At 41.1% G+C, this 27115-nt stretch overlaps 1 pseudogene; it reads left to right on the top strand.

Annotated features, from left to right (window-relative positions):
• LOC138369463 (ionotropic receptor 93a-like) overlaps positions 1–27115 on the top strand; it is an 83591-nt pseudogene that overhangs the window by 39496 nt on the left and 16980 nt on the right.

Genomic DNA, 27115 nt, shown 5'->3' with positions numbered 1-27115 from the left:
CTCCCCCTCTCACCCCCAACCCTCCCCCTCTCACCCCCCTACCCTCCCACTCCCCCCCAAGCCCTTCCTCCTCCACCAGTCTCCCCGTACCAGATCCTCCCAGCTCCTGCTCACACCAGACCCCACAGGTCCCCCCCCCCCCAGAGGAGAAGCAGAAGAGAGTTAGTTTCAGGGTAATGTACTCGAACATAGATGGGATCACAAGCAAGGCAAGTGAACTAAGGGAAAGAGCACAAGAAGTGAACCCACATGTAATCGGAGTCACTGAAACAAAACTCTCTGGGATCATAACAAATGCCGTGTTTCCCCAGGAGTACACCGTAATAAGGAAAGAGAGGGAAGGTAGGGGAGGAGGCGGAGTGACCCTACTCATGAGAAAGGAATGGAGTTTTAAGGAGATGGCTATCCCGGGCTGTGAGGGTTTCAGAGACTACATAGCAGGCACCATGACAATGGGAGGATCAAGAATAGTAGTAGCAGTAATATATAACCCTCCACCAAATGACAGAAGACCCAGTCAAGAGAGTACAAAAAACAACAACATGACAGTTAACACTATAATTGAGAGGGCAGCCTCTGCTGCCTGTAGAAATAGATACCACCTGCTCATCTTATGGAAATTCAATCACGGAAGGATTGACTGGGAGAACAAGGAACTGCATGGAGGCGAGGATACGTGGAGAGCCCAACTACTGGAGGTGGTGACTAAAAACTTTTTAACCCAGCATGTCAGGGAACCCACAAGGATGAGAGGCAATAACGAACCAGCGAGACTCGACCTGATCTTCACCCTGAACGGCTCTGACATAAGAGAAATCGGTTTTGAGGCCCCAGTGGGTATGAGCGACCACAGTGTATTGGTGTTTGAGTACCTGATTGAAGAAAGATTATTGAACTCGAGGAGGGATACCGAAACCAAAAGGTTAGCATACCGAAAGAGAAACTATGAGGAGATAAGAAAATTCCTAACAGATATAGCATGAGAAACAGAGCTCAGGGAAAAGATGGCCCAAGATATGATGGACTACATCACGCAAAAGTGCAAGGACGCAGCAAACAAGTTTGTCCCAGCCCAAAAGGAAAACAGTGAAATGAAGATGAGAAACCCATGGTTTAATCAGAGATGTAGGCTAGCTAAGCAGCAAAGTAGAAGGGCATGGAGAAACTATAGGAATAATAGGACACTGGGAGAGCAGAGAAAGACACCAGAATGCCAGGAATGAATATGTCAGGATGAGAAGAGAGGCAGAAAGACAATACGAAAATGACATTGCAAGCAAGGCAGAGACTCAGCCTAAATTGCTGCATAGCCACATCAGGAGAAAAACAACAGTAAAGGAACAGGTTATGAAATTAAGGATAGAGGCAGAAGGATTCACTACAAACGACAAGGAAGCGTGTGAGGAGCTGAATAAGAAATTCCCGGAGGTCTTCACCTTAGAGCAAGGAGAAATCCCAGAGATAAGAGAGGTAATAGCTAACCAGGAACCACTGGAAGAGTTTGAGATTACCAGCGGGGAAGTAAGGAAGTGTTTACTAGAGTTGGATGTGACAAAGGCTATAGGCCCAGATGGAATCTCCCCTTGGATACTAAAGGAAGGAGCAGAAGAACTGTGCCTACCGCTCTCCATAGTGTATAACAAATCACTGGCAACAGGGGAACTGCCAGATATTTGGAAAGCAGCTAACGTAGTCCCGATATACAAGAAAGGGGATAGACAGGAGGCACTGAATTACAGGCCAGTGTCCCTAACCTGCATACCATGCAAGCTGATGGAGAAGATTGTGCGAAGAAAGCTAGTGGAGCCCCTGGAGCGAAAGAACTTTGTAACACAGCATCAACATGGGTCCAGGGATGGCAGGTCCTGCCTCACAGGGTTACTTGAATTCTACGACCAGGCAACAAAAATAAGGCAAGAATGAGAAGGGTGGGCAGACTGCATATTTTTGGATTGTTAGAAAGCCTTTGATACAGTGCCACACAAGAGGCTAGTGAAAAGCTGGAGATGCAGGCTGGAGTGAAAGGGAAGGTACTCCATTGGATAGAGGAGTACCTAAGCCACAGGAAACAACGAGTCTGTGTGAGGGGTGAGGTCTCAGATTGGCGGGACGTTACGAGTGGAATCCCGCAGGGGTCAGTCCTTGGACCTATACTGTTTCTGATATATGCAAATGATCTTCCAGAGGGTATAGAATCGTTTCTCTCAATGTTTGCCGATGATGCAAAAATTGTGAAGAGGATTGCAACTGAGGACGATAGTAGGAGGCTACAAGATGACCTAGACAGACTGAGTGAATGGTCCAACAAATGGCTGTTGAAGTTCAACCCGAGTAAATGCAAAGTAATGAAACTAGGCAGTGGAAACAGGAGGCTAGACACAGGATACAGAATAAGAGATGAAGTATTTAATAAAACGGACAGAGAGAAAGATCTAGGAGTTGATATCACACCAAACCTGTCTCCTGAAGCCCACATAAAAAGAATAACGTCTGCGGCATATGCGAGGCTGGCTAACATCAGAACAGCGTTCAGGAACCTATGCAAGGAATCATTCAGAATCTTGTACACCACATATGTAAGACCAATTTTGGAGTATGCGGCCCCAGCATGGAGCCCGTATCTTGTCAAGCACAAGACGAAGCTGGAAAAAGTCCAAAGGTATGCCACTAGACTAGTCCCAGAACTAAGAGGCATGAGTTACGAGGAAAGGCTGCGGGAAATGCACCTTACGACACTGGAAGACAGAAGAGTAAGGGGAAACATGATCACAACCTGCAAAATCCTCAGAGGAATCGACCGGGTAAACAAGGATAAACTATTCAACACTGGTGGGATGCAAACAAGGGAACACAGGTGGAAACTGAATACCCACGTGAGCCACAGGGACGTTAGAAAGAACTTTTTCAGTGTCAGAGTAGTTAACGGATGGAATGCATTAGGCACTGATGTGGTGGAGGCTGACTCCATACACAGTTTCAAATGTAGATATGATAGAGCCCAGTAGGCTCAGGAACCTGTACACCAGTTGGTTGACAGTTGAGAGGCGGGACCAAAGAGCCAAAGCTCAACCCCCGCAAGCACAAATAGGTGAGTACAAATAGGTGAGTACATATGGGTCTGCTATTCAAACTCAAGAGACAGGCGGGGGTGGGAGGAAAGGTCCTAGCTTGGAAAAGGAACTACCTAACGGGAAGGAGCCAGCGAGTTACAGTAAGGGGCGAGAAGTCGGACGGGCGAACAGTAACTAGTGGAGTACCTCAAGGATCGGTGCTGGGACCAATTCTATTTCTAATATATGTTAACGACATGTTTACAGGAGTAGAGTCGTACATGTCGATGTTCGTGGATGACGCAAAGATGGTCAGAAGAATTGTGACAGATGAGGATTGTAGGATCCTCCATGAGGACTTGAACTGGTTGCAGAGATGGTCAGGGAAATGGCTACTGGAGTTCAACACGAGCAAATGTAAAGTTATGGAAATGGGACTAGATGATAGGAGACCAAAGGGAAAGTACACAATGAAGGGGAACTGCCTACCTGTGACGACGCGAGAAAGAGAACTGGACGTGGACGTAACACCTAATCTATCTCTTGAGGCACATATAAATAGGACAACGACAGTAGCGTACTCTACACTGGCAAAAGTTAGAACATAATTCAGAAACTTAAGTAAGGAGGCATTTAGGGTGCTTTACACTGCCTATGTAAGGCTAGTCTTAGAGTATGCCGCCTCATCGTGGAGTCCTCATCCGAAGAAACACATAAGGAAACTGGAAAAGGTTAAGAAGTTTGCAACGAGACTCGTCCCAGCGTTACGAGGGATGGGGTATGAAGAGCGCCTGAAGGAACTGAGCCTTACGATTCTAGAAAAGAGAAGGCAGAGGGGGGGGGGGATATGATAGGAACGTATAAAATACTCAGGGGAATTGACTGAGTGAACATAGACGAAATGTTCACAAGGAATACTAACAGAACGGGGGACATGGGTGGAAGCTGGAAACTCAGATGATTCACAGAGATGTTAGGAAGTTTTTATTTAGCATGGGAGTAGTTGAAAAATGGAATGCACAGAAGGAGCAGTTTGTGGAAGCAAATTCTATTCAGAATTTTAAAACTAGGTATGATAGGGAAATAGGACCGGATTTGTTGCTGTAAACAACCAATGGCTCGAAAGGCGGGATCCAAGAATCAATGTTCGATTCTGCAGACACAAATAAGTGAGTACAAATAGGTGAGTCGACACACGCACCAGTGTTGTGTATCAGGTATATGTAACCAACACGCCTCTCCTGCAGCAGCCACACACACCAGTGTTGTGTATCAGGTATAAGTAACCAACACGCCTCTCCTGTAGCAGCCACACACAACAGTGTTGTGTGTCAGGTATAAGTAACCAACATGCCTCTCCTGTAGCAGCCACACACACCAGTGTTGTGTGTCAGGTATAAGTAACCAACATGCCTCTCCTGCAGCAGCCACACACACCAGTGTTGTGTGTCAGGTATAAGTAACCAACACGCCTCTCCTGCAGCAGCCACACACACCAGTGTTGTGTGTCAGGTATAAGTAACCAACATGCCTCTCCTGCAGCAGCCACACACACCAGTGTTGTGTGTCAGGTATAAGTAACCAACATGCCTCTCCTGCAGCAGCCACACACACCAGTGTTGTGTGTCAGGTATAAGTAACCAACATGCCTCTCCTGCAGCAGCCACACACACCAGTGTTGTGTGTCAGGTATAAGTAACCAACACGCCTCTCCTGCAGCAGCCACACACACCAGTGTTGTGTGTCAGGTATAAGTAACCAACACGCCTCTCCTGCAGCAGCTGTTGTCGGGTTTTGAGCTTGGGTCAACTGGATTGTTTGTTGGGGTAATATTACCTATGAATAATTATTTTTCTTTATATTCAAGATATTCAACAACACTGATGTATAATAATATATGTTTGATGGTGGAGGATAGATTGCATTTTCCAAAATGCATATATTGTATATACGATATTAATATATATATGCTCATAGTGTTCCTTTACGAAGCTCGTGTGAACCTCTGCAGGGTAACGATGCCGCCTTATGGAGACAGGTTTCAGCAGTTCTTTCAACAATCGGAGTCAAAAGTGCTTCAGACCCTTTCTCGCCTTATGGAACTGATCCCTTCTGCCGAAGAAGGACTGAGACAAGCTATTGAAAAGAAGTAGGTGGACATTTCAGTGTTTATTAAGAGAAATAGTCATACATTTCCTGTATTTATGAAACGTCTGTGAAGAGCATTACTCCAATTCATGCATGTCTGTTTTAGGTGAATTGTGTCATGACTGCACATAGGCTGGAAGCATAGGCTGCTTCCGGTATGAGAGCTGTTCCCATTCATCAGCCGTTGTTTTGTGGTTTGTTCGTTCGTGCCAACATGTTCTAATTAGACTAAGTATATTATGAATCAGTTCTAGTGTGATTGTGTAAGTTTAGGAATAATTACATGGTGAGAAAATCTCAGGAAGGCGAGAAAACGTTCCCGCCTGAACCAGCGACGCGCCAGAGCATCTAGAAGCTGTCAGATTACCATGACAGCCAAGAAGAACCCTACCTGTAGGAGCCAATCAGCATCGTGAAGTCTTCCAATGCGGCCAGGAAATTGGCTGAGACTCGTCACTCAGCCTCGAGATATTAGAGGGAAACAATTTGTCGCCGGCGCTCCTCCCCATGTTGGACCTGCTTTCCTAATTCGATGCCCCGTCAGTAGGATTGACCTAAGTATGGATTGAGACGACAGCTAGCAGAAAGAGTTCAAGAGTTGATCTCCAGAAAGCAGTTCGTCGGAGCCTTTCCAGTACAGTATAACAGAACGACGAGACAAGTCGCGGCGACCGAGAGCAGCACACCCGTGAGGTGGTTAAAGTCGACTGTATGAGAGCCAACTAGTTTAAAAGATCGAGGACGTGCCAGAAAAGGACGCCAATCTTCGTGTACCTGAGGAAGGTGACAGTTTTGAAGGAGCTAGCAGAGGAAGCCGTGGTGATCCTTCAACAGCATCTTCGAAGGCATTACTATCAAGATGGAGTGTCCGACGAGCAAATAGGTCCGAACAGCTCGCCAGGAGTCATGTGCAAACCATCAGCTGTGAGGCAGACACCAAGAGTTACACATCACCGATGGTTCGGTGAACCCTGAAGGTAAGGGCAGTTCGTATAGCGTCTTTTGAGTAAGCACAGGGACCAATGTGTTTTTCCCCTGGGACCCAGAGGGGTAGCCTAAGTTACAGTGAAAAACACACTTCAGTGAGGCAGCCGTGAGGTCCAGTACCTGAAGACCCCTGGCAGTTATGAGAAGACTGTTGTTATATTAGTGAAATTGTAAACAGCAGTTCGAGGTGCTAGAGTTTGATACCCCCAGGCAGTCAATGAAGGACTGGCCCATATATGTAATGACAACAGTGACAATAGTGCTTTATTAGGTCCCATGTGTGAGGTGGATCCCAGGAACTTAACCGAAGGCGCAGGAAGTGTAGTATTATCGTCCTGAGACTGTGACTACTTCGTCAACGACTTCCGACTTCAGTGGTTTCCGACATCCTCCAGGTGGGTTCCACCCAGCCAGAGGAAGAAAAACCCAAAATGAAAAAAAGGAAGGTCGCACCCACACCCACCCAGATTATTCCTGTTTTGGTAAAACAAGGACAATCAAGTAACGTCGGCTCGTGGTGCCTACTTCAGTAATATTCCACAAGACGGAATGAAAGTGAAAACCATGGTTTTAAGGACAGTTCCCGTGAGTTCCTAGCTGGGAGGTATTAATTTAGCACGAGCCAGGCAGATTATTGTTGTTTTTGCTTCAGATTCAGCTACTCGTAACAAAAATTCCAACCAGCACATGGCTATGGTGAGCCCGTAGAGCTCTGGATATTGTACGGTGAAATGTGTAGGACAAAGACATCCTTTTTATTTTATTGTGTTGGAACTATTTACATCACTAAACGAACTAATGTATTTTGTGGTCTACTGTCTGAATTATAAAATGAGGGACGAGAGAAATTAATTCCGCAATGAATTAGAAGGAGACATTGCTTCATGAGTAGAGAGTTATTGAGAGATAATGATTCTGAATTTGTTAGTATGCAATATTTTTTCTTTCCTATTTCAAGAAATGTTCATATCAGTGTAACGGGGGCCAGCCTTTAACCTCACTTACCTTGCCTACCTTACCTTGAGGTAAGGTAGTGACAAATACTGGACAAATTACTGGTTAAATGCTGGTCGTTATTAAGCAAATATATTCAGAAACCACAGTTCTGCTGTGTAACCTTCAGTACAATTCCTAGAGATCTAAACGTTTGACCATTTAGATATCACGAACTCAAGGACACTGTACCCTCTATGTTATACTGCATAACTCTGAAACGCCGCCACCACCTGCTATCAGAGTAAATCCCTCAATTGACGGGAAGCAGGGTACCGTCAATTAAGCATACCAGGAAACTGTATCCCATTTATTCTGAAAGGGAGGTCTAAGCTTTACGTTAAGTGTGGTGATTAAAACAAAATATAAAGGGACTATCTTAGTTATTCACTGAATGCTTGTAGGCTGGCACAAAGAGCACTAGTCTTAAGCATGGGGTTATAAGTCCTGTACCAGTGTAAAATAACCCTTGGGAGGGGATGGGGTAAATTGCACTGAACACCTATAACAAAATTTATTAAAACAAAGTTTATCAAACAAAATAAAAATTAGTAAAAATCTATCTGAACACTCCCTAACTGAATATTTTACTAACTGAGGCAATTTGGTAATCCCCACAACAATTTATGTGGACTTCTACACTATAATAACTTAGACACAGATACCTTAAAATATCCACAGCCTGGCCTTGATGTCCTGCCGGCTTCAAGGAGAGATGTTGTTCCCAGTTGATGCTTAGCCTACACTAAAATTTCCTTGTTGCCTCAAGCCCTGCCTGACCTCTCTGAGGATGACCCGAGGCTAGTTGCCAGATTAATCTTTGAAATTAATAACTAAAATCCAGTATTTGTCACTAAAGATGACTTCTAATTCCAAAACAACATGGGAATTCTCTAGATCCTCGAGCCTGGCTAATTACAATAATCAGTAGCACTTGTATTACACTAATTTGCATGATTTAACAAATAAGTTTTGGTAGGTATCTATTTTCCAGTGACGACACATGTGTCTTACATATATTCAAATCTTACTGACGTCAACCGTCTCTTTGATACCATCCACGACTATATTCCTTATTCCCATAAGAACTTAACCATGATTGATAATTTCTTCTAATTCTGTAATACATTCATAATTCTCCTAGTTTGATGTTTTGTCACGGGAGGAGAGTGGCGCCACCGTTACCTACACTAATCTCTAGGGAATGACCTAGGCTACCAGTCTGGTCACCCCCCAACTCCCTATTAACTTTCAATGTTACATCTTTGGTCTTTCTATATTAACATCAGTATTGTTACATCAGTATTGTTGCATGAATAATAAACAATAAGTATTATTATTTCATTTGATTGTGAGATACATATTCGGTATTTGTAATATTATGTACACATGATTTCCTTCTGCTGATATATCTGAACAGTGGAAAATATTATGATACGTATTAATTATAGAAACTAGAATTAATATCGTGATTTATGTTATGGGTGTTCCAATGGGGCTGTAACGGGTATAGCCTAACACCAACCGAAACAACAGCTTAATATGAGAGAATGATCTCTCAGGATTTTCCCACAGTTGACTTGAATAGCTCATTGCAGTGCACAGTGGACAAAACAATGCACCTGCCTGCAGTGCACAGTGCACAAGGACTATCTCTTTCATCCCTGAATGGAAGACTCGTGTCCAACTCGCGTGGAATGCCCACAAGCCCAGGAACACATTGATCACGAGGAGGCCGCCGTATGCCAGGAGGAAGTAAATAAGGCGTGTTAAGCATTTATGCCATAGTAAAGAGAGTCCGGGAGCACATCAGCTTGAAGGTGCCAGGCCGTTGGAACAGGGGACGCCAGCGACAAGGGAGAGATAAGTAGTGACCTTTGGGGTCACTCTCAACCGTCGGGAAGGGGATCCGTGACGTAGTTGCGATATGGTCATGACGTCACTCTATCAATATCATTGGATCTGGCACTTGTGCTGCGACGCCATTGGTTAGTTTGTAGGCGCCTTACAGTTGTACCCAAGGAGGTCTTAGCAACCTCCTGCAGAGACCAGCACCGGCATTGTGAGGGAACATTGTACGTGGTTGAAGTGTGTCGTTCTATCTATCGGCCAATAGACAAGAACACACCGTTCATAACCATCAAGTTACCCTCTGCATCTCATTCAGTAAACCAGCGCTCGCCCCAATTTGTTGTTGTTGTTTAAGATTCAGCTGCTTGAAACAAAATATTCCTAGCAGCACTAAGGTGAGCCCGTCGTACTTACCTGGCACAGGATGTGCGCTCGCCCCAAATTGTCGACTTTGACTATATAATGTTTGAAGCCTTCGAGAGTGACAAAGATCTGAAAATTACCAGAACAAAACAAGACTGTCAATTTTTTTTTAACTGATACCAAAGTGAGATCGAGATCATCCGTGAGTGACTCAGTGATGTAGAGTGAACTAAGGAAAGTCCCGCCGCCTAAGTACTCTGTGTGACTTTACCTCGGACACCAGCCAGGGGGTAAAGTAGCAGTCACTGCCGCCAACAACCAGCCAGGGGGTAAAGTAGCAGTCACTGCCGCCAACACTCAAAATCTCGGTCGTTTGTAGCCGCTGCCAGCTCATCCTTCACTATATTATCTGACGTCACATAATATAGGATTCCTCCAAGGAGTGCCGGACCAACCGGGCTGTGGAGGGTATGTGGGCCTGCGGGCCGCTCCAAGCAACAGCCTGGTGGACCAAACTCTCACAAGTCAAGCCTGGCCTCGGGCCGGGCTTGGGGAGTAGAAGAACTCCCAGAACCCCATCAACCAGATATCAACCTGGTATCATAGCTTGCTTGCAAGCGAGAGCACGCTTGCTCTCTTGTTGCTGGATATAGACAGCCTAGTGAAGCGTCTGCCATATGTACATTGGTGACGTTGCATGCAATTGCCGTCAGGAAAAAGCTAAACCCTACACCTAACCTGGTGAGGATATCTGGCCTGGCCCTCAGGAAAGAAACTCGCAAAGTTTAACGTCAAGAAGAACGCTGCTCCCTCACCAAGGAATACGATTAACAGTAACATCCCCCCCCCCCCCCCCGCTCCTGTGCCAGGTAAGTCCACTACGGCCTCACCATAGCCCGTGCTACTTGGAACTTTTTATTTCCAGTAGCTGAATCTTTAACTGACAATCTTGCTGACAGCACAACTGATAGTGACCCTTGCTGACAACACCACTGATAGTGGCCCCTTGCTGACAGCACCCCTGATAGTGGCCCTTGCTGACAGCACTACTGATAGTGGTCCTTGCTGACAGCACTACTGATAGTGGTCCTTGCTGACAGCACTACTGATAGTGGCCCTTGTTGATAGCGTCCCTGATGACAGCACCACTGATAGTGGCCCCTTGCTGACAGCACCACTGATAGTGGCCCTTGCTGACAGCACCACTGATCGCTGCCCTTGCTGACAGCACCACTGATCGCGGCCCTTGCTGACAGCACCACTGATCGCGGCCCTTGCTGACAGCACCACTGATCGCGGCCCTTGCTGACAGCACCACTGATCGCGGCCCTTGCTGACAGCACCACTGATCGCGGCCCTTGCTGACAGCACCACTGATCGCGGCCCTTGCTGACAGCACCACTGATCGCGGCCCTTGCTGACAGCACCACTGATAGTGGCCCTTGCTGACAGCACCACTGATAGTGGCCCTTGCTGACAGCACCACTGATAGTGGCCCTTGCTGACAGCACCACTGATAGTGGCCCTTGCTGACAGCACCACTGATAGTGGCCCTTGCTGACAGCACCACTGATAGTGGCCCTTGCTGACAGCACCCCCAAGTTCAGGTCAAGACTATGGGAATGTAGGGAGTTGCCAGTACTGAAGAAGTACTCTCAACCAGTCTTGTATAGGAGATATGTGGATAACACTTTTTTGTTATTTATAGACCAATGTCAAATTGAGAAATATAGAGTGTAGCGTAATGCACAACATTGTAATATACGTTTAACTGCAGTGTGAAGTGGATAATTCGTTGTCGTTTCTTGATGTCAAAGTGAACCTTAATGGGCTTAACACTAATCTTTATAGAAAATCAACATTTACTGTTTTAGGTTTAAATTTTAATTCTTTTGTTCCTGATATTTTTAAGAAAAATGCAATTAATATTCTACTGAACAGAGCCTTCGTTTTATGTTCGAATTCGAATTGGTCTAACTTTGATAAAGAAATTAATTTTCTTATGATTTTTTTTTTTAAATAATGGTTATCCTTCGCAAATGGTATACACCTTTATAATGAATTTCTTAAATAAGAAGTCTCACACTTCTTGTAGGAATACTACAGTAGAAAAGAATATTAAATATATTAAATTACCCTTTTATGGCACTATTAGTTTTTCTGTAAGAAGTCGATTGAGGAAACTTTTACAGCACTGTTTTCTTCAAGTAGACTTTAGATTTATTTTTGTCAATACAAATACCATAGGCTCTTATTTTAAATTCAAAGATAAAGTGCCCCCCCCCTCTGTGCTCTAGTATAGTAAATAAGTATAATTGTTCCAGCTATAATGCTGGATACACCGGGAGTTCCATTCGGAACTTTAAGATTAGGATACTTGAGCACCGGGAGTATCAATTAGGACTGGATTACCATTATCCAAACCAGCATTCTCGGAGATTTGTCAGTGTCATTGACTATGTCTATGAAATCAATGTCATGAGCTGAATCATTCTGTGTTGGAATTCGATTTTAAACTTCTAGACACCTGTATGAATGGCCGGGTCGGATTTGAAAATAATGGAATCCTTATATATCAAGGAGCTGCGGCCTCTGTTAAAAGCAACCTCTCGGCTGTTCAATTGTACACTGTATAGTGGACAATAGGCCTTGTATTTTGATTTATAGTTCATACTGGCATTTTTTAGTTTACCATGTTTTTGTCTTCTTTTTTTTTTTTTACTTATTTCAAGTGTTGATATTGTATATTAATATAGTCTTTTATTTAAGACATGCAATACATTTTTTGTTATTTAAGTTTTGTTTGATATCTAAGTTTTCATAAGATTTGGGCTAGTAATTTTTAATTGTCTTCTATTTTGCTTGTGTTTTATATACATTTTATGTAAATGTGAAGTCATTATTATAATATATATATATATATATATATATATATATATATATATATATATATATATATATATATATATATATATATATATATATATATATATATATATATATATATATATATATGTCGTACCTAGTAGCCAGAACGCACTTCTCAGCCTACTATGCAAGGTCCGATTTGCCTAATAAGCCTAGTTTTCAATGAATTAATTGTTTTTCGACTACCTAACCTACCTAACCTAACCTAACCTAACTTTTTCGGCTTCCTAACCTAACCTAACCTATAAAGATAGGTTAGGTCAGGTTAGGTAGGGTTGGTTAGGTTCAGTCATATATCTACGTTAATTTTAACTCCAATTAAAAGAAATTGACCTCATACATAATGAAATGGGTAGCTTTATCATTTCATAAGAAAAAAATTAGAGAAAATATATTAATTCAGGAAAACTTGGCTTATTAGGCAAATCGGGCCTTGCATAGTAGGCTGAGAAGTGCGTTCTGGCTACTAGGTACGACATATATATATATATATATATATATATATATATATATATATATATATATATATATATATATATATATGTCGACATATATATATATATATATATATATATATATATATATATGTCGTACCTAGTAGCCAGAACGCACTTTTCAGCCTACTATGCAAGGCCCGATTTGCCTAATAAGCCAAGTTTTCATGAATTAATTGTTTTTCGACTACCTAACCTACCTAACCTAACCTAACCTAACTTTTTTGGCTACCTAACCTAACCTAACCTATAAAGATAGGTTAGGTTAGGTTAGGTAGGGTTGGTTAGGTTCGGTCATATATCTACGTTAATGTAAACTCCAATAAAAAAAGTTGACCTCATACATAATAAAATGGGTAGTTTTATCATTTCATAAGAAAAAAATTAGAGAAAATATATTAATTCAGGAAAACTTGGCTTATTAGGCAAATCGGGCCTTGCATAGTTGGCTGAGAAGTGAGTTCTGGCTACTAGGTACGACATATATATATATATATATATATATATATATATATATATATATATATATATATATATATATATATATATATATATATAAATCTTTGGACAACACCCACCAGTGGGCCTCGAACCCAGAAAGCACAACTACCTTCCAGTAGTTGCCATAACTAGTACGCCTTAACCCACTACACCATCAGACCCTACAAAAGAAGTAGAGACTTCGAGATATATATACACCTCAAATATCTCCACTTCCCGAGGGCACTAGACAAGTGAGAGGTTACTCTGCGTTTTTCATCAAGCCACTGTTAATGTGAGAGAACTCGTGTCCATGCTATAAGCCTATACTTGCATAAACCACAAGTGAAGATTAATAATCTTTGGACAACACCCACTAGTGGGCCTCGAACCCAGAAAGCACAACTACCCTCCATGTAGCTGCCATAACTAACCATAACAAAACGCAGAGTAACCTCTCACTTGTCTAGTGCCCTCAGGAAGTGGGCACTAGATCGATTAGTCTTCTTCTGAAATAATATTTTTTGCCTCTGTCCCCCATCTTGTAAGCAACATACCCAACATGAACCTAAGTCCTGGATATGTTGCTGGGGAGTCTTCTCTTTCTCAGTACATAGATAAATGCTGTAACCTTCTTAACAAAGATGATCTAACAGCGTTATCTCCTATAGGCTCTTTATCTTACTAATAGTCTGTTGTTTTCTTCATTCGTATTAACTCCAACAGTATATTTCTTACCTTCTTGCCTATCACTTTTCATCCTTACCTTATATATATTGACTTTAATTACTTCTCAACTACTCTCCTATAAACAATTTGGTTATGATCTTGGAGGGAGGGAAGTGCCATCACTTTAATTACAGATGAGTGCGTTGGGTGTTTAATTATAATTCACGTTACAGTGACTTACTATCAACAATATGCCTCTTGTTACGAAGTGAGATTTCCTTGCCAGGGGTGCATATTCTAGGACTAGTCTCAAGTATGCTGAGTGTGGTATTGTGAACAATATCTTGTTTATGCTTTAGAAAGTCCTCCTTATGTTTGCAGGCGTTTCTAATGTGTTGATGATGGTGTTTTCTTAACATGTGTCTCATGTGTTGCTGGTGTTGTGGGTTCACTTCTGTTTCCATATTCGATTATTGTAACTGAGTCTCTCATATATTGTACTGGCCTTCTCGCCTTCTCTGCCCACTATCAGGCCTCTTTACTTTCCATTTGACGTGATTCATCTCCATAAGCATTTTATATGTTCATTTATGCAGCTTATCTAGGTCATCTTGAAGTCTTATGTAGTCCTTCTCCATACTTACATTTTTGTAACATACATACTGACATTTGTACATACATACATACATGAAAACACTTAAGTTATGAATTATCTGTAAAAAAATATACCACATGTGATATGGGGTTATTCACATAATCAAATACACTTGTGGTTTAGTTCCCGCACTGTGTCGGACTCCGACCCAAGCCACTCCTCCCCCTTCCTAACACGTCTTCCACTATAACACAATAATAGTTTTTTTTCTTGTTTTCCATGTATCAAAGATACATCAATATCCCAGTTACTCCAGACTGTTTTTCCCAATGTAATTCAGGCTTTTGTTGATAAGCGGTTGTAAAGTTGCTATGACAATCTAGGAACATGCAATCCACCCATGGATTAAACTGTATTAAACTGCGAAAAACTATTGAAACTAGAATGCACGAAATAATACAAATAAATAGTGTCATAGGAGGAGGTTGTGTAACTTATTTTAAACAGTACTTCATAATAAATTTCTGCTTATGCCGCTGAGCAGACAGGCGCACATAGACGGCCACCGCTACATGGAGCAGATTATTGCAGACCACTTCACGAGTGCAGACGGCAGCACTAAACTGTACTTCGGCCGAGAGAGTGCTCTACAAGGCATAGGAGCGTGGCCCATACCTCACGACGCTCCTTACAAGCAACAACTAGACGCACTAATGATGTCTGTTCTTGAGGTGAGATCAATTTATATAACAATAAAGCAGGAAAATAAATCTTAAAACAGTAATAGGAACAAATTATTTAGTAACAATTCATAGATGATACACAATTTAATAATCCTAAAGCTCTCCCGAGACTGCCTGTACTGAAATCTCCAACTTTGGTATGGAAGAGATGATGGTTCTGAGGTACGCACCAGTTCAAATGAGACGAGTCAAGCCTAGAGATCAGCCGCTTTCCACAGTTTTTTTACTTTGCCCAAAACTCGGCAAAAAGCTAGGGGTCGCGGGGGCATGCAATGCAGTAAATTCTACTTACAGCAAAAACAGAGCGAACTTGTGCTACACACAGAATTTAGCTACTTGCAAAAACTTTATATGTTTAGGGTGCATTTATATGTTTAGGGCGCAAAACTGAATTTCTGGCTTTGCAACTTTGTCGCAGATATTCAATTTCTTGGGTGAATTTCAACTGGCTGTCTATTATGACTCCTGGGTATTGAAAAGAGGTAACCCGCTCAATTTCATGTCCTTGTATTGCGAGTCTGATATCTTGAGTTCTCATTTTAACGACCATTGCTTTGGTTTTATTGTTGTTTATTTTCACTGCGTTCCGCTTCCATGCTGATAATATCTAGGCATTTTTGCGCATGATTCCTGGCGCCTTTGCCATTGATGATGACTACAAAGTCGTCTGCATAGTTAAGCAGTTTGCCTTTTGGTATCTTGAGCTTCATGAATTTTTCCACGAGACAGTTGAAGAGGAAGGGGCTTAGTATTCCTCCCTGTGGAGCTCCATTTTCCAGCCGCTTTGAGGACGATGTACTTCCTTGGAATTTGACTTTAGCGTCTCGGTTAAGCAGGCTTCCTTTGGCAAAGGTAAGAGCGTGTCCTTTGATTTCCTTTTCCACAAGGCAGCACAGTGTAGCTGGAGCACTGGCTAACTCGAAGGCTTTTTCTAGGTCTAGAAAAATAGGGATTCCAGGTTTGTCAGTGATTTGACCCATGAGGGAGGTAAGGCATTCTGTGGTTCCAACACCTTTTCTGTAAGCAAACATATTTTGGTGTAGTGGATTGGCTTTCCATTCAATTCGATTAAGAACCACTCTTTCTGCAGTCTTGGCCAGACAGCTTGTTAATGAGATGGGTCTTGGATTCCCTGGGTCTTCAGGTTTTGGAATGGGAACTACAATTGCACTGTTCCAAGAGAGTGGTCGGGTTCTTGTCACCCATACTCTGTTGATGAGATTCAAGAAGGCTTCTTCATCCTGTTCTCCTAGCTTGGCTACCATGTTGTAAGTGATTTTGTCCTCGCCTGGAGCTGTGTTTTTATATTTATTTGTAGCTTTTCTAAGTTCTTTCAGATTGAAAGGTTGGTCTAGTTCGTCAGGTAAGGCTAAAACACCATCTATTTTTTTCCGTCTTGCTGCTTCAATTCTTTGTTGGCAAATCAGAGTTGCTTGAGGAAGTTGAGTGGAACTGGTTCCTAAAGCAAATAGATTTGCTAGCCTTTCTGCTTCTTGCTCTGGATGAACATGGTGCGGCGGAGCAGGGGGCGATTTTCTTTTGGCCTTGTTGATCTGCCTCCAGATGTCGCCCAAGGATGTATGCTGATTTAGCTTGGCGCACTACTCTAACCATTTTCCTTCTCTGAGTTTTGTTGTTTCTTCGTGCACATGACCTCGGACAGCTCTAAGAAGTCCTAGATCCGCTTCGGTTCTATCACTTCTGAAACTCTTTATTTATTTATTTATTTATTTATTTATTTATTTATTTATTTATTTATTTATTTATTTATTTATTTATTTATTTATTTATTTATATACAAGAAGGTACATTGGGTTAGAGAGAATATATAGCATAGTACTGTATTTACAATCTTGTAAAGCCACTAGTACGCGCAGCGTTTCGGGCAGGTCCTTAATCTAACAGATAATTTTAAGTAGGTAAATTCTAGCAGAATTAATAAAATTATAACAGATACATTGCAAGGAAAAAAATGAGATGAGAGAGAATAGTAAGTATATTAAAGCACATTGGTATATTAAAGCTCTGATTGATTACATTGACAACTTGATTGGTAATTTAAACAAGATTAACAGACACCGTACAGCAGATTGATTGAGCACATATAAAAAGACAGCACTGATCACAATGGTAAAGATGTTCGGATTGGGTACATAAAGATAGGGAGATTGGGTAGCAATAGATACAGTGCAGTTTTTAAAGCAACAAGGTAAAAAAAACTATGCAGATGAGATCAGGTACTTTTTAGTTTTGTTTTTGAATGACGCAAAAGTTGGACAGCTTTTCAATTCAGTAGGGAGTGAGTTCCATAGACTGGGTCCCTTTATTTGCATAGAGTGTTTACACAGATTAAGTTTAACTCTGGGGATATCAAAGAGATATTTATTTCTGGTGTGGTGATAATGGGTCCTATTACATCTGTCCAGGGAGAGTTTCAGAGCAGGATTTGCGTTTAAGAACAGGGTTTTGTAAATGTAATTGACACAAGAAAATTTGTGGAGTGAGATTATGATTAGCATGTTTAGGGAGTTAAATAAGGGAGCTGAGTGTTGTCTGAAAGCAGAATTTGTTATTATTCTGATAGCAGATTTTTGCTGGGTGATGATGGACTTGAGGTGGTTTGCAGTGGTTGAACCCCATGCACAGATACCATAATTAAGATAGGGATAGATTAGTGCATAATATAGAGAGATGAGAGCAGAGTTAGGTACATAATATCTGATTTTGGAGAGTATCCCAACTGTTTTAGAGACTTTCTTAGTTATGTGTTGTATGTGGGTACTGAAGTTGAGTCTCTTGTCTAGGAATAGGCCAAGAAACTTTCCATCATTTTTATTGCTAATGTTTACATTATCTATCTGAAGCTGAATTGCATTTGTAGATTTGCTTCCAAATAAAATGTAGTAGGTCTTTTCTATGTTAAGTGTTAGTTTATTGGTTGACATCCATAAGTGGACTTTTTTTAGTTCATTATTAACAAGATCATTTAGTGTATGTGGGTTGGGGTTAAAGTAAATGAGGGTAGTATCATCAGCAAACAAAATAGGTTTCAGAATGTTAGAGACATTAGGCAGATCATTGATATGTATATAAGAAATAAAGAGGTCCCAAGATGCTGCATTGTGGCACTCCAACGGTTATTGGTAGAGTGGGAGAGGTTATATTATTGATGGTTACACATTGGAGTCTGTCACTAAGATAGGATTGGATATAGTCCAGTGCATGGCCTCGGATTCCATAATGATGGAGTTTACGTAAGAGGTAATTGTGATTAACAGTATCAAAGGCCTTTGACACTGTTAAAGAAGAGTCCAATCGGAAACTAATTTTTGTCAAGGGCTGAGTAAAGTATATCAAGAAGACTAATAATTGCATCGTTGGTATTCTTTTGGGAGTGGAAGCCAAACTGACAGGGGCTAAGAATGTCGAATTTTACGAGATAGGAGTAGAGCTGTTTGTAGATAATTTTTTCAAATATTTTTGATAGGATGGGTAGGTTTGATATTGGTCTATAATTGTTTATGTCTGCCGGATTACCTCCTTTATGAACTGGCGTTACTCTTGCTTTTTTAAGAATATCAGGGAAGGTATGACACTCAAGGGATTTGTTGAACAGCAGAGCTATAGGTGGCGCAATAGCTTGGGAGGCGCTCTTGTATACAATGGATGGGATTTCACTGATGTTCCCAGCTTTGGTTTTTAGTGAGTGTATGATGGACACAACATCTGTCGGGCTGACTAGTGAGAGGAGAAGAGAGTTTGGATAGTTGCCTGAGAGATATGTGTTGATATGTGTCTGAGTCTGTGGGAGTTTACTGGCAAGGTTAGCACCAACCGATGAAAAGAAGCTATTAAATTCATTTGCCATTTCTAAATCAGTTTACGGTATAAAGCCATCCTTAGAGAGTGTTATCTGGTTGTGGGAGTGTTGTTTTGTTCCTAGGATATTAGAGATGGTATTCCATGTGCTTTTCATATTGCCTTTTGCTTCTTTGAATCTAATCTCATGATATGAAAGTTTGGCTTTTCTTTTGATACTGGTAAGCACTGATGAGTACCTTTTAACTACTTCCTTTGTAACTAGGCCAATCCTAAATTTTTTTCATATTCATGTTTTTTGTTGATTGATTTGATTATGCCACTTGTGAGCCACGGATTGTTTTTTCTTTTGTCAGTTACTTGTTTGGTAAGGAGGGGACAGTGAGTGTTGTAGAGGCTTAGAGTTTTGGAGAGAAAGAGGTTAGTTAATGAGTTTATATCCTGTGTATTATTGAATTCAGATTCCCAGTTAATATTGTGAAGTGCATTAGAGAGATTGCCTAAAGCTGATTCACTGTGTAGCCTGAATTAGAGTTTTTTTGCTTTCTGGAGGTATTGTATCCATGTTTACTATGAGGAAGGTAGGATAGTGTTCAGTTGTTCTATCATAGATTACCCCAGATGTAAGGGGAGCTGTTATATTAGTCCATAAGTGATCCAAGGTAGTGGCAGATGTTTGAGTGACTCGGGTGGGCTTGGTGATTGTGGGGATTAGCATACAGGAGTGCATGCTGTTACGGAAATAATCAACTTGAGGGTTGTTTTGAAGACCCAGTTCAATATTGAAATCACCTCCTAGAATGATGTGATTTTTGTTGAGATTGTTATTTATGATTAGATTCCTTACGTTGTCTGAGAATGAAGCATGTTGGTATTAGGAAATCTATAGATGGCACCGACAGTCAGGGAGGATTTAATGGATTTACTGGAGAACTTGGCAAAGGTATATTCACAATAGTCGTCTCTATCACTAATGACACTATTGCAGATGAAGGTGTCTTTGTAATATATTGCTGTGCCACCTCCTTTTTTATTAGGCCTGCTGTTATGAATGACTTTATAACCAGCTAATTTGTAGAGTTGGGTATAGTCTTTACTTAGCCAAGTTTCTGTTAAAATGATGAATGATAATTTAGTACCTAGTGCTGTGAGTAGTGCATTTATATCATCAAAATGTTTACCAAGTGACCTAACATTTTGGATGTAAACTGATAAGCAGGTGCTATTTAGGAGTTTGTCTTTTTGCAAGATTTGCTGTGTAATACCTGCAATAATGATGATCAATGTGCTGATTTGTGTATATGAGACAGAAGATTTCGATCAGGATCAATATCAGTAAGCATATAGATACAATAATGTCACGATACAATAAGATAAGCAATTACAGGAACAAGTTAAATACTAAATCTGCTGTAAATAGAAAATAATTGTAGCAAAACACAACAATAAATGTAAGTACACAAAAAATCGAAACAATTTGAAGTAGAGTAAAGATCACAATCTTTCTTTTGTGCACAATTTAGTACTGCTATATAGGTCTTTGATTCCTTCACAGTAATACCAATGGTCCTTGTGTTGTTTGGTAATTGTTTTCCTCTTGCAGATGGCGTGATTCGCTGCTCTATGTATTGCATTTACTAAATCTTTTTCAATTTCTTCGGTTTTGTAGAGACCGAAGAAAGTGTTGTAGTTTCATTCATTCTTATGTTCTTATTTGCGCTATATTCCCATTGATTTGTGTTCTGACTTTTGTCACCTCACCGAAAAACATTTGTCAGATCACCTCACCCAAAACAAGTATAAGCATGAAATGATATGTGTAAACCTGTCTTTGAAAATGTGAAAAGTCCTTGCGAAATGTTTTTAGGCGTCAGACCATGAATAAAAAATGAGAAAATGAACTTTGGAGAGTAAACTTTTCAATTACCCTCGGTAGTGAAGAAAAACGTTATAAATTTTGAGAAGATTCATGTTAGAAACATTAATTTTACCCTTTCGGTCAAATTCGATAGCATATGTTTACTAAGAGAACTGCTTCCAAAATATTCTAATGTGCATGTGTATAAAAATATGTGCGTATTTGAATGGAATACGCACATGTTTTTTATGTCCAACAGATGGCGCTGTTTAACAAAAAACCATGATTTTACCTATCACAGGTGTGTCATGCATATAGTAGGTATATAAAAACATGCGTGTATTCGAATGCCACGTTGTGTCAAAATTTCAAAGCAATCAGGTAAAGTGGTTTTGGAGATTTCCTTCACCTAAAATTCTCATGAAAACACAGTTTTTCAAATAAGCATATTTTTACCTGTCACAGACGTGACATCTATACAGTATGCATATAAAAACCTGCTCGTATGCAAATGGAACATTGTTGTCAAAATTTCAAGGCAATCGGTGAAGAACTTTCGGAGATTAGCGATTTTGAACATATGAACATTTACATTTTTATTTATATAGACTAGCTTTACCCGCCACGCGTTGCTGTGGCGGGTACAGCAACTGTTTCTGTTTAAATGGAAAAGAGAGAAAAGAGAAAGTACACGTTTCGGATAAGTTTCATTTCACAAAGCTTGTGGGTATACAATACATTTTGTTGTTCCATTGTCTGTGGAGATATAGAGATTGTCTGGTTTGCTGACTCTAGAACACGCAACATATAATTGTCCATGTGAGAAGCAATCCATGTCTTATATAGAGCACACAATTCTAATGATTGACCATGAGCTTTGTAGATGGTTATCTTGAGGATATCTTGAGATGATTTTGGGGCCTAGCGTCCCCGCGGCCCGGTCCACGACCAAGCCTCCGTTTTGTTATCCTCCCCAGGAAGCAGCCCGTAGCAGCTGTCTAACTCCCAGGATACACAGCTAACCTGGGAGTTTTACTGCTAGGTAACAGGGGAGGCATCAGGAGGGGGGGATTTACACTGAAGGACTGTCAGTATTAGAAGACCTGAGACCAAAGAAAGCAGCAACAGGAGCAACAGAACACTGCAACAGAAGCAGGGCAACATCCTGAATCTGTGGCTCCGTCTAAACCGCCACTGAAGTGTTTCAAATGTGGTACGGAAGGAGTCACCATCTGGAACTCAGACTGTAATAACCAGCCAGCCTCCCTTGGCACAAGGAGGCAAGTGCCCGAGACACAACAAGTGCCTACTGATGCCGGCTCTAGTAATGTTTACCCATCCCATAGTGGTGACAGTACCAGCAACGCCCCTGACAACACACAACAGCCTGAGACAACAGTTAAAGGACAGTTGGCAGCCTAGCAAGTGCAGGTAGCAGAACTGGCAAAAATTATAGACGCTACGTCGGGCTCCTTCACAAGAGATACAGCAGCCTCCACGCTGTTGTGTCACAGCCGTGTCCCGCGCTGGTAAAGGTTCCTGCGGTGGAGGTGACGGCGGCGGCGGCGGCGGTAGCAGCGGCAGCAGCAGCGGCAGTAGCGGCAGTAGAGATGAGAGCGGCAGCAGAGGCGGTGGCAGCGATGTCGTCAGTCAACTCAGGGATGACAGCAGTGATAGTGACACAGAAACATTAACTGGAAAAGGAAGTCGATCTGCATAAGAATATTTTAAAATGATTCATGACCTTAAGGAACGCGCTCAAGCCAAGTACGAGAATGAAAAAGATAATACTCTGAGTGACAGTAATTTTGCCATACGACTTACAGAGAACACTCGCGGACCATCCCGAGTTGCTCAGTGATCAAGAAACTGATGATGTCACCAGATGTTCCTGACGACGCCAAACGCCAGGTTGGTGTGGCTCTTTACGTCGTTGAGTCACTTATTGACACATTGTGGAAGTGGGACGAGGACAACAATGGGCCCACCAGTCCCAGGGAGGAACAACACCAAGACGATGGCTGCTGCTGACACAAAGACCATTAGGTTTCTCAGTTGGAACATTCGTAGCATCAACAAAGGACTGAATGACCTAATTGCATATGTTACCAGTAACAACATAGATATAATTGCTTTACAGGAGCCCTACACATCCAACATGATAAACAAAACCCCACCAAAGATCAGAGGGTATGCATCCTATAATAACAGTAACGCCACAGGCCTATTAACATACATCAGAAGTGATTTACCGCACATTCTTGTGAGCACGTCACACAATGTACACACACAGTACCATCACTTTCATGTACAAACTACAGCAGGCCACTTCTCATTCCTCAACGTATATGCCAGAAGCCAGAAACTCAATGTAACATTGCTCCCAGATCTAGACAATCGTGGGACAATATACATGGGAGATTTTAATGCTAGACATATTACGCTGGGAGACATTACTAACAACGATAATGGATGCAAATTTATAAAATATGTTTATGACAACAGATTAACTGTGTATACTACGGATACCCAAACTTATTTATTGGGAGGCAGACTTGATTATGTAATGGGTAGAAACCTTGTGCAAGATAGGATGGAATGTTCGTTGGTAAATCACTTAGTTAGTGATCACTATGCAGTTTCTGCTTCCTATGAGGTACAGTGTGATGTACCTAATAGACATCAAAGACGGAAAATGAATATTCCATACGGCATGCATGACCACTTTATTAATTGTATATCAAAATGGTATCAAGATTACACAATAACGAATGTACAAACCTTCTCCAGAGATCTCGTTGATACGATTACTACCTACTGCGACACATGGGTGTGTTGGGGAACAGGTCGTAAGCCTAGCAGAAGTGGGCAACACCTACCACCACCCAAGTGGGTCCTTGACCCCGTATTTGTTAAAGAACATGAACGAGTAAAGCAACTTGGAGATACGTACAAACGAACCAAAGCACAAGGTGACTTGCATGCATTTTTAGTTGCAAATAGAGAGGTAAGAGACATGAGCAACGTTATACGTAATAAACATTGGGAAGAGTTCCTACAAAGCATAAATGAGCAAACAACAATTGTTGAAGTTTGGGAAAAGATACGAAAAATCTCTAGAGGCAGCCCAACCAAACCGCTGCACCTACAGCCCACTAGAACAAGCAAACATCCTCCTTGATCAATGGGCACTAACATCGAGCTACGACTCACTCCCAATTAACATACAGCACAAACTTAATGACACACGCCCCAACAGACAACGAACCATCAATCTTGCCTGTACAGCTATCGACGTGTCGGACCTTAATGATGTAACTGAATGGGAATTAAATCATGCACTAAAGATGAGAAAATCAACTGCTCCTGGAGAGGATGGTATTACTTACAATCTTCTGAGATTAGTCTCACACGTACCAGGTAATCCACTATTAGTGTTGTACTGAATGAGTTTACGTGAAGGAGTATTACCTGATGCTTGGACAAAGAGTGTCATTGTTCCCATCCCCAAACCACACTCAGATAATTATAGACCTATATCTCTAACATCAGTGTGTTTGTAAAGTGCTTGAACGTATTGTTCTTAACCGGACTCATGTATCGTATACAGGAGCACCTGTCACCCCAACTGTTTGGATTTATGCCTGGGCTCAGTACACAACACTGTTTTGCTGAGTACTTCGCACATATTGAAGCTTTCCCTCAAACAGTCTTCATCGACCTAGCAGCAGCTTTTGATACAGCAAACAGAGAAATCATACTGGAACAGCTTGCCGAGCTGGGAATACAAGGAAAATTACTAAAATGGATGAAGTGTTATTTGTCTAATCGAACAGCATATGTTTTGTTTAATGGTGTTAAAAGCACAGAGAGCAAACACTTTGAACTGGGAACACCAGAAGGAGGGGCCCCTCAGTCCCTTGTTGTTCAACGTTCTGATGCATAAACTTATAAAAGATCTTCCAACTAATAATGGAGACACTGTCATTTGTTATGCTGTTGATATATGTTTACATGGCTGCCTCCGAGCATAGAATGCAAGTTCTGCTCGATGCTTTTGCTACTAGAGCTGAGGAATGTGGCCTCCTTATCTATGTACAGAAAACTCGTGCCCTCATTCCATGTGGTATTCCACCACCCAATTACCATATAGATGGGCGAGACCTTGAGAACTGCGAGTCTTACAGATACCTTGGTGTCCCCATTAACGACCCTGGGTACCTTTCTTCTCTCAAGAGGAGACTGTGGGAGAGATTAAAGCCCTTGCGGGTCCTTGTTGGTGTCAATCATGGACTTAACGTGAGACTTGCTAGAATGTTTTATGTATCATTTATACGCTCTGTGATTGACTACAATGCTCTACATCTCACACTGTATACTGACAAAGAGCTGAAATCTCTTGAAACCTTGCAAAATGAAGCTATGCGTCTCATCCTTGGGGCTCCAAAGTCCACGAGAATAGTTAATATGAGAGCAGAGTTAAAATTACCTACCATAAGTGAGAGAATTTTGTCTATTAGCACAGTTTTCGGTGTGAAGGCATTGAGTAGATTTAGACAACACATGAAGTTTCAAGCTAAACTTTCTAACATGCAGCACTCACCTGAGGTCTGTAGAAGAAGAACGAATCTGATTATGTATTTTGGTTCTACAAGGTAGCCAACTCTATCAAAATATTAAATATGTACCCAACTCAATTAACGATTAATCAACCAATTACTCCATGGGATAACTGAGATCTATCAGTTGATTTTGTAAATGCGCTCAAGAAAGATAGTGTGCACACTACATTATTAAAACAGTTAACACTGAAAATCATCACTGAAAGTACTCAGAGTATGGGTAACGATTTGTATCAGTGCTATACCGACGGCTCTGTAGACGAAGGTGGACGATGTACCGGGATGTGCATGCAATATATTTGAACAATCTTCTCTCGTACATACAGCAATGAAGCGCGTCAATGACTGGGCAAGTACAACTCAAATCGAACTTGCAGGCATATACCTTGCCACTGAATTTTTAAAATACAAAGGCAGTGGACTTATATACTGTGACTCGCAGAGTGCACTCCTGGCATTGAACGCACATAGTAGTGACACCCATAAAATAGTCAGTGATATTCGAATGAATGTTTTAGCCGCCAAAGAAAACAGATTTAAAATTAAATTCCTATGGATACCATCACATGTTGGCATCTCAAGGCATGACACTGTTGATATGCTTGCAAAGACAGCCTGCAGAAAACCAGTGGTAGAAATTGATATGGGTGTTTCATTAGTAGTGACAAAGAGAATACTTAAACAAATATCTAATGAAGATCTCACAGACCTAACAAATTCAGAGACCGGAAAGTTGTAGCATTAAATATTATGATAGATATCGTGAGGAGACATTCACATATGGGACTAATAGAACAAGAACCCGGCAATGTGATGTTATAGTTGCCAGAATACGCCTGGGATATAGACGTATCTGACAGCTTTCTCAAAACCCAAATGTCGAGTACACAATGTGTCAAATTTGTGAAAGAGAAAACATGCACTCTCTTGATCATTATATTGTAGAATTTCCCATATTGACTGACTTTCGCCCTCCTGGGCTAAGGTACGCTGAACTGTGTAATTATTATATGAGTACTGGAACACTTGATATATTGGACTTGTACCCATGATTAACCATGTAATGTATCAGTTATACAATGTATGTATGTGATGTAACTATATAACCTGAGCTTATAAAAGCACCTTCATCACCTTCAGTGATTAAGTGCTTAATTGCACACTAGTTTCTCTATCAGCTATCTCACCCTGTCAGGGTAAAAGAGATAAATGTATGTGAATGCATGTGTGTATATATGTATGTATACATGTATGTATATATATATATATTATATATATATATATATTATATATATATATATATATATATATATATATATATATATATATATATATATATTATTAAATATGACCGAAAAAGTAAGATTAATAATTCTAACACGAATTTTCTCAATCTTTCGTACATTACGCTTCACTGTTGGAGGTAAATAAAAAATCACTTCTCCAAAATTCATTTTTATTTCTAGTCTGACGCGACACGGGCGCGTTTCGTAAAACTTATTACATTTTCAAAGA

This window comes from Procambarus clarkii, chromosome 28 (genome assembly GCF_040958095.1).
Source record: "Procambarus clarkii isolate CNS0578487 chromosome 28, FALCON_Pclarkii_2.0, whole genome shotgun sequence".
Lineage (NCBI taxonomy): Eukaryota > Metazoa > Arthropoda > Malacostraca > Decapoda > Cambaridae > Procambarus > Procambarus clarkii.
This window is presented reverse-complemented; position numbering and strand designations above follow the sequence as displayed.